Source organism: Lonchura striata, chromosome 2, assembly GCF_050655825.1.
Source record: "Lonchura striata isolate lonStrDom1 chromosome 2, ASM5065582v1, whole genome shotgun sequence".
Taxonomy (NCBI): domain Eukaryota; kingdom Metazoa; phylum Chordata; class Aves; order Passeriformes; family Estrildidae; genus Lonchura; species Lonchura striata.
In genome coordinates, this window is record NC_140704.1 from 68,738,227 (window position 1) to 68,754,411 (window position 16,185).

A 16,185-nucleotide genomic window follows, 5' to 3' on the forward strand; every position below is an offset into this window, starting at 1 on the left:
ATTTGCCTCTTGTGTTTCCTCTTTTGGCATATATGTGCCTACAGGTATGCTGAAGCAACCTTCCAGGCCAAAAAACAGGTCACCCTTGTATAGTGGCACCCTCTGAGAAGGCTTCTATTCCTGTTTATGGCCAAGAGCAGCTGCATGATGAAGAGTGTAAGAAGGGTGACATGAGCATGGTGACACATTCGAACACCCTCTGGTTGCTCCATGGCTCTTGACTATGGCTGGTCACAGCTCAAGCTGGTGCAGGGATCTGCCAGTGTGAAGGCAGACATTGGTGGGATGTGTAAATCCAGAGCCAAGCTTGAGGGGAGGGGAGGGCAAGTAGGCACACACAAATATGAAGAAGGTGTCCCCCAGGCAGGCTGCAGCTTGCTTGAGACTACAAGCGGCTCCATCTACCTGGAATGTGCTGTCTCCAGTACAGTCCTACCTGATCACACCTAAACCAGCCTTTATCCTTCAATAGCTATTCAAATGCACTGGCTGTTGTGTCTGGTTTTGCTGCTGCTAAGTCCTGTTTAGTGATCTCATCCTTCAGGGAAGGAATGTGACTGTTAGTATTTGCTCTCTGTTAGGTGTTTGATTTGAGGTTTCCCTGATCTTTGATCGATGTTCCCTGAATTGCAGAGGTTACAGGCTACCCTCTAGAATAATGAAGGAACAGAAAACTATGGCACATAGGTGCTGTTGCACCCATCCCTTTTATTGGTATATACAGCCTAGCTGTGATCTTGAGGGAGCCTGTTCCTGGGGGCTCCATGTGTTGTTTAGTGTTAATGGCAAGCCATAAAATCCTAACCCAGGCTTCCTCCTGAGCCTGAGTGCCTCTGCTGGTAGCCTGCTGCTCTTGATCCAGGCTCTCCTCATGCATTCAAATGCTTTTATTTTATGTGGTTGGGCGTAATGGGACTTGCCTGTTTCAACTGCTAAGCTAAGTCAGCAAAATAACCTTCAATCTCTGTGAAGATTTCTCCTAATCTCCTGCTATCACTGGATTACTGCTCTCCTCCCCAAAATGTTCAACTCCCCTTCCTTGCCACCAGAGAAAATCCAAAGCACTCCAAACATTCAAGGAAGAACTAAAGCTGTCACAGTCATGCAGTTTCCATAGGTAGCACCTTTCAAGTTGGTTACTGAACTTTTTGAGGGCTGTATTACTATGCAGTGGAATTGCTTGGTGGCTTATGTGGAACAAATAAAATGGGACTAAAATTGTGGCTGCAAAAGTTTGAAGGAGTACAGTTACTGTGTGTTTGTTAATTCTATCTTTGCAGGAGGATAGCAGCTGCTTTTCTTTTCTTTTTTAACAGATGGAGTGATTTCTCATGTAGTGTTACAGTAATGACCAACGTGACACAGAAGGAAAATTCTGTGACAATATGGTGAGCAAGATCTTATTGACAGCTCCACTTGGTTGTAATTTGTAAGCTCTATATTGTTGCTCTATTCTTTTTTTTTCTCCCCCCACCTCCCAAATGCTGCCTGTCTTTTCTGCCATATAGAATTAGATTTCAAGCTGAATCAAACAGTTTAATTTGAAGGACTCTTAGATAAAAGCTGTTCAAAATGTTCACAAGAGTTTACACCCCATCATAAGTTTAAAAAAAATATAAAAAAATAAAAGCATTGCACTGTGAAACGATGGTATGAAAATTATCCTGTATTTAATGTCACTGTTCAGACAGCTGCCTTGATTCCTTCTCTAGCAGCTGATGCCTTCTCTGGGAAGGGAATTTCCCCCTTTGCAAAAGTAAGCTTAGCCCTAGTGTGAAGGAGGGCACAGCCCGTATGTGGACCATGAATGACCAGAGAATACTGCTTGTAGCCTCCCCTGTGGCTAAACAGTGTGCAGGGCTGGAAATAAGCAGAGGGACATGATTGCCAACCAAAATCTGTGACTTCTGCCACACATAGAGGTGCCCAGAGGAAATGCCACCATCCATTTGTAGAGCTCAAAATCTACCTGGAGTCCACCACCCACAGCCCCTCTTTTGCAAGACAGTATTCACTTTGTCACTACATGCATTTTCTGTTAGGCAAAGGGCTCTGAATGTCCCCATAAGCTTCTCAGCTACCTTTATGGGGAATAAGCCACAAGGCAATCTATTTTTGGGATAGACAGGATGTTCTTCTACTCTTCCTTTCACTCTATTAAATTTGAAACTTGAAAAAAAAATAAAATAAGAATGTTTGACAACTTTATATTAGCAAAGTAAAAAAAAAAAAACAGTGGAAATGTCTTTTTAAAGGGCATGTTGCAAAATGACAGAGATACTATTTTTTCTGTGGCTGATCAGTACAATAGAACCATCCAGTGGATTCAGCAACAGTGTAAAGCAGAACTACAGAGACTATCAGGCCAATATGAGGACAGGAGAAGCCTGCATGTGCTGCAGTCTTGACCTTCTCTGCTCCTGAGGGTTTTATAATCATCCTTGCTCCTGAGCACTGTGGACTGGCAAATTCTGCTCTTGGAAACAGTTCCCTAAAACATAGTCCCAAGGGTTGGTTTTCATGTTTGCTACCAAATGCCAGTGGCTCTAACAATCCTATTGCACAATATGTACAGTGCTAACACAGCCATTTCTTTATGACAGGGAGAAATGCCCCTAAGAGAGACGTTTTCCTTTACAGTTCATAAATGGGACTTAACTTTTTGTGTTTTCTACACACACAAAATGAGGCTTTTTTGATCTCTACAGCAGATTTGTCTTTAATTTCTGGAATTAGTGGAAACATGTGATAGTGTTTTTCAGAAGGTTAGTTTGAATAGGGGGAGATTAGAATGATTCTTTATTTCACATTAACTGCCTTTAAGATTTCTCCAAGTGAAGGGCTACAAGCCTGCTGCTCAGTGACTAATAAATTTGATTCATCCTCACTCCCCACAGGGTTATCCTCCTTCTTACTAATGTTTGACATTTTACATTTTAATTAAAATCACCCTCCAAGCAGCAAACCACTAAGAGAGTGACAGATATTCCTACTGCAACAAGATATAAGAAAAAAAGGGCAATTTGCTAACTGTATCTTCAATAGTGCCACTCACTTATTGCTATGTGAACATCTAATATGTGTGTGTGTTGTGTGTGTGTGTTAGAGAAGGCAATGCCTATCTTAACATTCAGGGTGTTTCGAGTGCCCAAAGATGCTGTATTTTAATGTCTGCATTCCAGTGGGGGCAACTGGGACTCGGGAGTAGCAGTGCTTGCTTGATGCTATACAGGTGTGTACACGTTTTTGTAGCCTAAGAGAAGGGAGAAAGGGCAATGAAGAGAGAAGGAATTCTAAGCTTTGATAGCAATTCTGATAAAAATGCTGCAGATTGCCTTATCTGGCTGGTGGCTGCCCCAGCCATTGCTGAGGGGCTGGTTTTGTGGGACTTCTCTTCAGAGAGGAGCAGAATGAGGATGACTGGTGGATAAACCTGGTGGACAGTGTAGAGAGGGTGTTTGTGTAAAGACTCTTATTAGATAGCACATTAAAACATCACAAGAGCAAGCAGCAAGGCTGGTGTCAGTGGCAGCACGGAGGAGATATTTGGTGGGAAATGAAGTGCACGAAACTGAAGATCAACATCACAACTTAGAAGAAAGAGGGGTGATGCCACTGCAAAGGATCAATATCCCTTGCAGAGGTGAGTCTGTAGGCCTCAAGAAGGGAAGTAACAAATGCTTTGATTATTTGAACAGAAAAAAGGAAGGCCTGAAAACAGAGCAATGGAGGTTTTTTTGGCTCTCTGTACATATGTCAGAGAAAGGATAATCCATGGCAGTTGTAGTGTACAGAGCTTGATGACAAGCTTGAAGGTGATGGTAGAGCCAAAGAGGCAAGGATGGATGCAGAGAGACAGAGCAGTGCTATAAATACATTGAGGAATTGTTGCCTGACTCTATATGGAGGGACAGAGGAGGGAAAGACATGTATCCACTGCCATGGAACAAGCTTGAAACCAGGAACAAACACATCTGCTTATGAATCTTATCTACGTTTGACAGAGAGCTCTGGTGAGATGTGTCCAGGTGTTCATGACAAACCAATTTATTTATTTTATTTTTTTTTAGATAGCAGTGGCTGGACAGGTACAATGTAAAAATTCCATCTTTCCTCATACAGTCTAATTGGCTAAGTTGTGAGAGGGCAGTGACACAGCTTACACCTCACTTGTTTCTAAGCCAATGCAGCATCTTCCTCATTCTCACTGGTGTCTCTTCCTCCATCTCAAACCCAACAACAAAAAATATTTTTCTCATATGTACCAAGGCTGGTGGTATTTAGAATTTGTTTTCAAATGTCTTTAGAAAAGACAGCATGCAAGAAGATCTTGAAAAATCCTACAGGTTACAGGCTTGTCTGGGACTTTCTGAATTATGATATGAAACCCATAAGTATAGTGAAGAAATGACAACTCCCTTTCATGTGATATTCTGGCTGCCCTTAGGAGATGAACAGTGGAATATGTGACTTCTGAAGAGAAGTATACTGAATGAAGAAGAAGGTGGCTTAGATATATTGGTACGAATATATGGGGAAAGAGAGAAAGCTGTAAGGCAGATGGCAAGGTTTTGCATTCACAGCTCATTTTTCCTCCCTTTTGGAACAGAAAAGTAGAGGAACATGGTAGTTCCTCTTGAACAGCTTAAATGATCTTCATTTACGCATTGCCAAAAACAACCAAGTGGGATGAACTGGTCTCCTGTAACTCCAGGGGGACATTTGTTTTTTGTTTGCTGGAATAGCTTCTAGATAAAAAACCTCTGTGTCATGTCCTCTTGGAAATAACAGCTTGGTGAATAGGAGTTGCTCTAAGAAATAGTGTTTGTGTCTCTTCATGATTTGGTCCTTAGGAGGCAATTAACAAAAAATGGTAGGGGTGCCTCCTTGCATCCTGACATCTCAGTTTTACGTGGAGGAGGGTCTTGTGTCAGCCCTGGTAGAACCACCTTGACTTCCTGAGTGCCATTGCTGAATGTCTTTGTGTGATTCTGATGAAGAGGATCCTGGCTGTTTTCAGAAGCAAGTTTATTTGAAAACTGCAAGGGCATGTGTAGGGAAATCTGGGCTCCAGGACGGCTTAGATGAATGGAGATGAGATATCTCTGAAGGTTTATTAGGGATGGAGAAAGGTCTTGCTTGGAGCTGCCAGACACAGCATGTGGCAAAGCTTGAGGGGATGGGGGAGGGGAGAGACAAGGGGTAGAGAGGATGCTCTAGGAGAGGGTGGAAGTTCCAAGAGGGGGGAAGATCCAAGAGAGCGTCTGGCCCCTCAGAGACCCCTTATCAGAGGGCTTCAAGGTGGGCTGGAACAAGACTTGGGCCAATGGGGTCACAGACACCTGATGTTTCAGGGGAGGGTTACAGGTGTGGGATGAACTATACATTTTGGGGGTGAGATGGAACAGTCCACTTGACTTTTGGATTTATGTGTAGGTAAGGGTATTGCCCAGCCAGTAGGAGGGATTGTTTTTATCCTGGTTATAATTGCCAGGCAATTATATTTATCCATCCTTTCCAACAGGCATTCAGATGCTTTGTCAGACTTTTTGAGTGCATACATGTATGTGAAAATAGGCAGCAGACACCATGTCTCAGGAAAATGGCTGCAATGCTGTATAAATTCTTACCCTCCATCAGCCATTTCTCAGATATGTTGAGTCATAGGTTAGTCTACAGAAGCATGTGGAAGAAAAGAAACCCAAGCTAGTGAACTGATTAAATTCCATTAAATCTCTGTGTAGATATCCTTGTTCAGAATTAAAGTAAAGTAAGATAAGTCTCATAAAGGCCAAGTTAATTCTGAAGGAGAATACATACACAGAGTTTTAATGCATTTTCAACTAATCCATTTTAGCAGTTAATTCAGATTAACTGTACTCAGTTTTCTGTTCTGGCAAAACCCTTCAAGGGAACAAGATGTGGAAAAACACCAATCTGAGCAGTGTAATGTTTTTAAACATCCTATGCTGGTGATTACAAATCAAATAATTGGTGCCACAGCACTGCTGTATTGAATGGCTGCATGCAGACCTACCTGTATTGGTGCTGTTGGAGGGGACAGTGGCCTTGGGAAGGACTTGAAAAGAGCATCCTTGTTTCCAGGAAAGTGCTTTAAGAAATGCGGAAGCACGCTGGCAAGACCTTGGGTAACCTGCTGCTACAAGGAATTTTGATCATAAATGAGATGTCTGTGAATACTCCTCACAATGAATGTGGAGTTGGCTGATACTTGTCTGCCCATTGTTTGTGTGCCAGAGATGCTGGATGCAGTGTGAATCTTAATGGTTTCCCTCGTACCTGGAGTGATGTATCCTTGGACCAAATCCTGTCTTCACTCTTTTGTGTAAATTAAGCATTACTTAGCCCTGTGTGGTCTCTAGTTTAAAAAGTAAAAATCTGGAGCTTAAGCTTTACTATTGATTAAAAAAAAATATACTGCAATCAATAGCTTAAAAGGAAATGGGAGATTATGAATAAATAATACGATGCACAGGGAAAATACAGTGTTCCATAAATATAGTTAAGAATTCCATTGTACAGTAAAAAGAAAGGGCATAAAAATGTAGATGACTAAGGCAATATGTGTGCAAAGGAATAATAATATCCCATGAATTAAAATACACAAGTATTGGGGACTAAATTGCTTTTACTACTTGTACATTTTTTTAAAGTACCTGGAGGCCTTCAGGTATGAGTGCTAAAATAAAAATATTATTACTATGGATTTTGGGGGGCAGATTAGTTGGAACTTAAGGATATCTCCTGTGCCTTAGCTCTATTGCATGTGGTTAAACACATTGGGCCAAATTTATCCCTGGCCTCCTATATTTACTGTTGAAAGCACTTTGGAAAAGAATATACTAAAGCTATATGTAAAAAAGCACTGAATTTTGAGCAGGCATTTAAGGCCAGGGAAAAATCAAAGATGTTCTCTCAGGTCAGTTTAGTTCTGGGTGTGGGGAGCAGTTGCTCAGTCATATTGGTCCAGTGAATCTGAAACAACAGCGCGTGAAAAGATATGGTGGCAAAATAATGGCTCCATGTGGGATACATGCTAATGCTAATCACTGGCTAGGCTATTTCTCGGTTTTTACTCATGGATTTTATCCTAATGTTTTCACTGATTATTATTCTGCCTCGGTGACCACCAAGGTAACTTTGCGCTCTGTTTCACAGGGAAATTTGAGGCCAACTTTTTCTGCTGCACTGTGGAGTTCATATAAGAAAAATTTTCATAGAGTTGCTTAGGTTGAAAAACATTTCTGAGACCATCGAGTCCAACCATTAATCTAACACTGCCAAATCCCTCACTAAACCATGTCCCTCAAGGCCACAAATACATGGGTTTTAAAATCTTCAAGGGATGGCGACTCAATTATTTATCTGGGCATCCTGTCCCAGTGCTTGACAGCTCTGAGAATTTTTTGCCCCTAAGATTCAATCTAAACCTCTCCTGGAACAACTTGAGGCCATTTCCTCTTTTCCTATTGCTGGCACTTGGGAGATGGGTCCACCCTCCACCTGGCTACAACCCACAGAAAGAAGGTGGCATGCTCACCATGGCACTTGTGTAAGCAGCTGGTGCAAGCATGCAAGCTGCTGCAGCGTAAACCTTCACACCTGAGTGGAAGAGGAAGTGGTGCAGGGATGAGCCATGGCACCCAAATCAGCACTGCTGAGTACTCAGAGAAATGGTCAGGGACAGAGCTGGAAACCAGGAGTGGTCATTATGGTCACCAGGGTGGCTGTGGTGAAGCTATCACATGAAAACTCTGGCAAGAGGCTGAGCTTGTCCAGGGCAGACAGCAGAATTGGAAGAAGTTGTGCTCCCAGCCTTTTTGCTCCTTGGAGGAGCAGGGAATCACACATGGCCACTTTGAGGCTTTGTCCTATTTTTGTCCCCTTCAGTTAAATGCTGTGCTCTGCAGCAAAGGAGGAAGGAGGTTTCAGTCTTTCTGCCCCTGGTTTGCATCTGTGCTACATCACGATTTGTCTGTGTGAAATCTGTGTAGTGAGCTAATGGGGTGCACGTATGAAGGGGTATCTGTCTTTTTGAGATGCTCTCAGATGCTTTGAGATGTAATATTTGCCTTTTGCCTTTTGTTTCTATTTCTGGTAGTTGAAAATGCTTGCCATGCAAGCAGCTTGTACCTCATATGGCTTGGGTTTGTTATCCTGCACTTTCCTGTGGGGAGAGGCTTTTGACCTCAGCGCAGAGGCTGTGTTTTTATTGACAAAATGGCTACAATGGGCAAATGGTGTGAGGGGAAGCTCAATTTTCTGTTTCCTTTAAAGTATAGGGATCACCCAGGCTAAAAGGAATGAGGTGTTTCTAGAAGCAGACATTTCTGTGATGGCTGCTGTGACTTCTGGGAGATTTGAGTCTAGTGGATGATGCCCTGCTGCATTGCTTCAGCACAAGACGCCTGCCAGAAGTCAGTCCACTCCTAGCAAGATCAAAGAAGAGCTGCCACTGATTTTTAAGGCTGCATGGCTACAGACTAGAGCAGTTGTGCAAATAATTCCTAGGGATCATGCTTTAATTTGGTTACAAGAGTGAAAATAAGGTTATCATCTCAGAAAGACAATTTAAGCCCTACTCATTCTTCAAGCTGAGCAAAGCCCTTTCTTATCATGTCCTTTTCTTGATCACTGTTTCTTGAGCAGAGGTAGGTGAGTAATGGGGAGCGGTATTTTGTCAGTATTTTGACTATGTATCAATACAATGTTGTTAAAACTGTAGATCAGGCAATTGGATGAACAAAAGAAAAAAATTACCCAAATTTTTCATGCAAAACTCAGTGACACAAAAAGAGCAACCCTCTGTCAGCTCAGGGCCTTTGCATGTCCTCTCTCCAGTGATGCAAGCAATATCATTACTTTCTCCCAGGTGAAAGTGTTCCTAAAAGCGAGGAACAGCAGACAGAGCAAACTGTCCTGGTGACCCAGTTTGGATCCTGGCCTCATCTGCACACCGGGGCCACACTGCTGTTATAAAAATGCAAGTTCAAACCAATGCTGCTGCCTATGCCAAGGGGTCTCGGGTGCCTCTGGTCTGCTCCCAGTGATGGAAGAGCCAGGAGTGGCACCCTTTAGCAGGGTAGCTGATAAGGGCAGCTCAGGTCCTCTGTGCTGTGACAGGATTCTCAAAATAAATCCTGAAAATGGCTTTTGGGGAACCCACTGGCTTTACAGAGGGACTCCCAGCCTGTGCAAGCTCTTTCCTGCCATCCATCCTCATGGTCATCCTCCAATGCCACAGACGTCATGAGCTCACATCTCAGTATGATAGTTCTAACCCTTTGGTTGTTCCTGGCACTGAAGTCTGTCTTTCTGCTCCCATTTCTGTTCCATGAAAAGGAAAGTGATATTTTGCCCATTCAATTGGTAGGTTGTGAAGATGTAAAGCACTTTGGAGGAGATAAATCCTGCAGGCATCCTATTTTGCAGAGCCTCGTGCCTCACCCTGGGTTTGAAGCACTGAGATCTGACAGCCACTTCTCCAAGTGAGGAGCCCAAAGCATCTGCATGGAGTGGGACTGACACACCTTGGGCATGGTGCCATGGAGATAAATGTGACAAAGGAAGAAGAAAAAGTAATACCATCTCACTTTTCCCCATCTCCTTTTTTTCAGATGTTAAGTTTTTCTTGCTTCCCTGTTGCAGAGGTAATGGAGGGCAGCAGCCGTGTGCCCAGGCTGCCTCTGGGGTCATGGCAGCTGCTGTGACAAAGGGGAGCGTGCTGGGTGGGCTGGATCAGGGAGTGTGCTTGCAGGAGGCAGCAAAAGTTTACATTTGTGAGAGCAAAGTGAAGAAGCGTGGGATTGAAGAACACTGGGTGCTGCCATATAAGCACCATAGCCCCAAGTCTAATGGGTAATAGAGTCATTAATTCTGCTGATTAACTTGGCCTTGGGGTTCATGGAAATGACATCCACCTCCTTTATTTTTTTAAATTTTTTCTTTTTTTTTTTTTTTTTTTTTAAGCTCAAACTGTGGAACGAGGGAGCATAAAAAAACAAGCTAATTAGAGAGAATCAGGAGAAAAGAAGCAGGGAGAAAAGAGAAGACAGTCTGAGCATTAATGAGACTGATTTGGGAAGAGGATGTGACAAGCTCTTCAAAAGCATTATTGTCAAATGTGTCACTGTTTCATAGACGGCTACTGCTACCTTTGAGCTTCATGCTGATAGTTAATGATTTGAAACTATAAAAAGATTGAAAAGGTAAAAGAGAAAATGGCAGACTCGACTGGATTTTAATGAGAGTCCCCCCCTTCCCACTTTTCTCTTTTTCCATACGAAGCAGCCTTGGAAAGTAGTAAAAAAAGTTCAGTTTCCCCCTGCCTGCTTGCTCTTTCAAGGCAAAAAATGTTTACAAAGGAGAAGGGAGAGTGCAGAGGTCCATCTGTCTCGCTCTGACCACCATCCATCTTCCCTTCCTCAAACTCTCAGTTCTCTCATTCATTGTCAAGCAGTGGTCGGGTTGTGGTTCTACAGGCAGAGGACTGACAAAAATAAGCTGAGATTGATGGAAGAGACAGCTATAGCTCTTGTTTGTTTTTCTGTGACGTGCTGAGCAGAAGCAGTCTTCACACTGTGAAATGTAACAAAGAAATCTAAAGTGATTACACAGGTTCATTTGTCAGTATCACTGCTCCAGCTATTGCTGTGTGCAACAATGAGATGACAAGGCATTTATTGCTGATGGTTGGTTATTAGCCGCATTATAGGAAACATTAGCACAGTCTAGGATACATAGACCAGGGAGACAATAGCTTTCTGGGCTCCAAACTCAGCAGGATAACCTTGTCATTAAATTTGGTAGCACCAATTTAATTTATTTTTTTACAATAAATTGAAAGGAAACTTTGAAAACTAAGTCTGTAACCCTGCATTTACCTTAACACTGATCAGTGTGCTTTCTTTGGATGCTACATTTTGTATCAGAAAAGCTGTGCAGCCCAGCAGACCAGCAAATCTAAAAGATGCAGTGGAAAAAGCCTCATGATATGTGGCCTCTTGGCTGATCCATTCACTACCTTCCAGCACTGACCTCCAAAGTGCCCCTCTGCCACTGGGGTGGACCAGGTTCTTCTCAAGCAAGTCCCAAGCAAACCTACAAGGAGAAAAGGCTTTTGTAAACTTTTGTTATGAGCTTGGTCTTTGCTCTTCTTATCTTTCTCAGACCTGCTCATTTTTTGCTTGTCATACCTGGGTCCTTTAGGGTCAGATCTTAGTATCTCCCATCCTTGCAAATGGCCCTGTAGAAGTCACAGAGTTGTGCAAATGGCCCTGTAGATTCATAGAATTGTGGAATGCCCTGGGTTGGAAAAGACCTTAAAGATCATCCAGTTGCAATGGCCCCTCCAGGGGCAGGGACAGCTTGCACTAGACCAGATTGCTCAGAGCCCCATCCTGGCATTAGACAGCTGGCCTTAAATACTTTCAGGGATGGGGCATCCACAACTTCTCTGGGCAACCTTTTCCAGTGCCTCACAACCCTGACAAAAGGATTTTTTCCCAGTATCTCATCTAAACCTACTTGCAGTTTGAATCCATTCTCCCTTGTCCTGTCACTACTTGCCCTCGTAAAAAGTCCCTCTCCATCTTTCCTGTAGGCTCCCTAGGTACTGAAAAGCCACAATTAGTTTGCCCTGAAGCCATCTCTTGTCCAGGCTGAAAAACCTGAATTCTCTCAGGCTTTCCTCATAGGAGAGGTGCTTCACAACTCTGATGATTTGGTGCAGTCACCTGGACTCGCTCCAACAGATCCATGTCCTTCCTGTGCTGGGGACCCCAGAGCTGGATGCAGCACTGCAGGTGGGGTCTCACCAGAGAAAAAAAGTCTGTGATGGGGAGGGCTGAGTAGGGAAAGTAAAGGTTTGGCATGCATGGGACATGACTGGATGACTGCCATGTTTATTAAGCCATAAAAGGACATGACTGTTCTGTGGCAAAAGCTGTGTTTGCTCAGTGGTGCGACGCCAACCCTCAGTTCTGGGGTGAAGTGCCTACTTTTTGGAGCCTTTCTGTACTGAGTTTTGCAGTAAAACTAAAAATTCTGGTGGTGGCTTGTTATTTTCAAAGAAGGTTTCTTATTATTAATTCATTCTTTTATTAACTCAGTCAGTGAGTAATAGATTCCCTGTTCCATGTTTTTCTGACACTCAGCTTCAGTTTATTTTATGCTACCATCAGATTTCCAGAATGCCCCAGATTTTGGCACTGACAGCACTTAAATAAACTGAAACAGTTGTCCTGGGAAAGTTGGAGGTTTTGACAGCTGCATGAGGGATCATGGGACTTCAGCCCATAAAATACCAGTGTAAGGGGAATTACAATGTTTTAAAAACCACTATCACTTGATAACATTGTAAATAGCAACAGGAGATGTATCTGAACAGATTCAGGCCAAACCCAAGTATCAAAATGAAATTTTGCTGGAATCTCTTCATCACCAGACTTGTGTGAATCAGATGTGGGGTTTTGTTTTTTCTCATGTTATGAAGTTTATCATATTCTATGGTCTATATACTGTCTTCCTAGCAGTGAATTTAATCTAAACTGTTTATTCTGGATTCATTGATCAGAGAAGCAACCTGAAAAGATTCTGCCAGACTCAGACCCTTAAGATTCATTAGTCAGGTTGTAAATTGATGGTATTTTTGAGGTTAAAAAGTGGTATTTTTTTTTCTAAACTGCATTTACCAAATGTATGTAAGAAAATTAGTACTTTCAGGTCTCTCACATTTATTGAGCAAGGTGATTTTGTCCCCCACTAGACACACTTTGGACCACATAATCTGTCTCTGCCCAGCAATTAATTTTGCCTTGAACTACCCAAACAATACTGTTTCCTACAATTTTGGCATCATTGTGCCATTCCTCTCATTATTTCTGTTCCTCTGTTAATTGTGTCTTTACTTCCAACTTCCTGCTGAAATCCTGTGATTTCAGTGAAATCTGAAAATATAGGGAGCTGATGGCACTGTAAATTGGTTTCAATTAAAGAATGTGTGCCTGCTGAGCTGGGGTCCCTTGAAACAAATATCCCTCACAAAATGGATAGATAGCAGCACCTGTGATCCAGCTTTCAAATGAGAAAACTTTATAAAAACACCAGAGCAAATAATTTAATTCAGCAATAAAAATATTAAACATCAACAACAACGATAGTAATAATAATAGTAATAATAACATCATGTCACTCCAGACATGAAAGGGTTTGAAAGGGTAGCAAAAAAGGTCTAAATCTGTAGTGTCAATTCAGAATCAAATAAGAATAAAATATCTTTTGAGGTCATAAGGCTTGAAACTTGTCACAGAAGAGGCATCCAAACTCTCAGAAAAGAAAGCAATCTCTATTTGAGAGCACACAGTCATTTCTGACGAGTAGGGTCTGATGAGTCAGCATTTCAGCTACTGAGTTAATGCAGCATTTGGCAGCTAAGCCAGAAAAAAAGAGTATAAAAAGCCCTTTGGCATGAACTTTGCTTCTGAGATATATGCAGTGAGGGTATCTCTGAGAAGTGGGAAGGTTTTTGAAATTATAACAGAGGCTGTTTTAATTTGGGGCAGGCTCATTAAAGAACATGGTTTAAAAACATGGATTTTGTTCCCTCTAGCTGTATGCTGTGCCTCACACTAAACTTGGCAAAGACAAAATACAATCCAAGAGAATGTATCTGTATTGTAAGATAAAATGCCTCAAAGACTGCCTGCTTGTGGCTGGCTCAGATCAGATAAGGGCTGCATCTATCATACCCTTCTTGTGGTATAAACCAGAGCTAGAGGTATTAAGGGGTATGCTAAGATGATGTGTCAAAATTTAATTTAAATCCTACTGCAGTCAAAAAGGCCAAATCTTTCAAAACATTAGGTGTTTAGCAGCAGTTGGTGCCAATGGAGTTTTGTTGCCTGAAAGGGAGATGGTGGAAAATGACAAGAAGCAGTTAGCAACGTGTTGATCCCACCTATTGTTGCAGCTGTTTCACTCAGGCAGAGGCACACCTTGGTCTTTGTAAAGGCTGAGCTGTGCTTCTGCTCACTCTTCTCACAGTTTCCACTTGAAATGTTAAGTTTGGCTTTCAATGTACAACTTATGGAGGAAGGGCAATGTCTGCTTTTCAACCGAGTCTGAAATATTAGACTAAAACTTAGGCTTCAGATCCACAGGAATTTGTACACGAGAGAGCAGCAAGTGTGTGATGACACACTTAGAGGGAATGGATTTTTAAAAAAGTAAATTGTTCTTTTCCTTGGAGAATACTAAACTTTCAGAGTAAAGTGACCAGCTATCCATTACAAATGATACACAGGTAATTCAGATAAAGGATTTTATTGTTACAATTAATCATTATGTGTGTCATGACTGAGTCTCTGAAGGCCTAGTGAAACCAGACCACTGATGAACCAGGCCCAACAAATAGTAAGAATACACAGCTTAAATACACAAGAGAGCCATGAGAAAGAGCTCTTTTACAAAAAGCAGTGCAGTGAGCTGCTGTGGAGAGAACACCCAGCATGAAAACTGCAGCTGAGTCCTTGTGGCAGCCCCTGCCTGAGTGGTGTGATTGCTGCCCTGAGCTGAGCCTTGATGAGGCTGCAGGACCCAGGTTAATTCTCTGCCCAGCACTGGGCTGCAAAACATGGTTGAGTGGCTTGGAGGTGGCACAGCAGCCTTTAGCTTGGTGCTGTGTGTGTCTGTGTCCCCAAGGCAGACCCACACCTGCAGGCAGCCAGCCATGCAGGGGATCCCTCCTTCCCCTGGGCTGTTTCTGCCTTGCCGTGGGCATGTGCAAAAAACCACCAGTGGAGGAAAATCAAAGTAATGAACAAACATTCAGAGCTGACCCTGAATGCTTGTGGATGGTAGATTAAAACAAAGCTTATTGCAGCAGAGTTGCTCAGGATGACCCTTGGAATTTCACTTTTAAAGGTCAGATGGTAAAAAATACTGCTTTGCTGCTTGTAGAAAGGAGAGTTTAGCTGTAAGGTCACTTTGTTTTCACACTTCCAGAAATGTTACCTCCACCCTTCACAGGGAATGTAAATCAAGTAAAAAACCACCCAGCAGGGTTATCAGGGTAACACTAAATCAACACCAGCTGCAGCTGCTAGGGGTGAATGTAAAATTTACAGTGAGGCATATGTCTGTTGCTACTGAGCGATTAGGAGTATTTTCAATTAAAACATGCAAAGACCAAGATGATTTTTATTTTAGTTGTCTAAATAAAAGCAAACTTAGAGGCCAAACTAATCCAGGTTTTTAATTCAGTGTTCATGGTGTCTCTAAATCAGGACCATATTGCGAGCTGGAAGAGAACAGAGAGGAGGGCACACTTTCCTTTCAGCAGTTTTAAAAAAACTGCTGACTAAAATCTGCATCTATCATCTTGTTATTGAAAAGTATAAGTAAAAGGTGAGAGAAAATTGTGTCTGATATGGGATGTTTAGTTGACAGACAGCTCATTGTAACAGATGTGGCTCCTTTTAAATAGCAATGTAAATGAGATCCCAGAAAGACAAGGACAAAGGCTAGGAGAGAGCACTTAGTCTAATTAGACAGAGAAATCCATTTCCGTTTTAACTGAATGCTTCTCTGAATGTGCAGAGATTTCCAAGTTATGAAGCACAAGCAAAGGATGGAGGCTACAGCTATCAGTTCATAATCTGCGAGGCATGGAATAATAATGGTCCTCATTTTTCAAGCACTGATCTTCAATAGTTTGTTAAACCTGCACATCAACTCCTCACTAAAGGACCTGCAGATTAATGGCATGGGTAGAAAGCTTTTCGTCTGGTGTGTGTGTGGGGAGAAATTGTAAAGTAATCAAAGAATGGCCTTAAAATTTGTTCCATTAAAAAAAAAACCAAAAAACAAACCACAAAGGAAAGGACTGTTAGTCCGGATTTTTACTTATGCCAAACTTACAGGTGAAATAAAAATTAAGACACAGGAGAAAAGACACAGAAATGGTACTATGGTTTCTATAGCAATCAGCACTCCAGACTTGCCATGCCTCTCTGTGTGTGCTTTATGCTTGCCACAAGATACTTAAGGCAGGACTTCTCTCACCAACCTCTGCTCTTTCACTGCCAGTCATTCATATATTACTGCTCTTATAAATGTACACGAACCAAAGTTTTCCAGGAAACTCCTACAGTTAACTTTGGAGAG

General features: G+C 42.3%; 1 protein-coding gene across 3 annotated transcripts in view; it reads left to right on the forward strand.

The window, feature by feature from the left end:
- The window catches only part of LOC146768291 (uncharacterized), a 180,917-nt gene that overhangs the window by 45,473 nt on the left and 119,259 nt on the right, over positions 1 to 16,185 (forward strand). The window contains exon 2 of one of the 3 annotated variants that reach the window (XR_014952728.1): positions 1,317 to 15,367. The exons of the other annotated variants lie outside the window; for them this stretch is intronic. The gene's annotated coding sequence lies outside the window, so the exon portion shown is untranslated. Of the gene's footprint in view, positions 1 to 1,316; positions 15,368 to 16,185 lie in introns of those variants that run through there. 3 annotated transcript variants of the gene reach the window in all.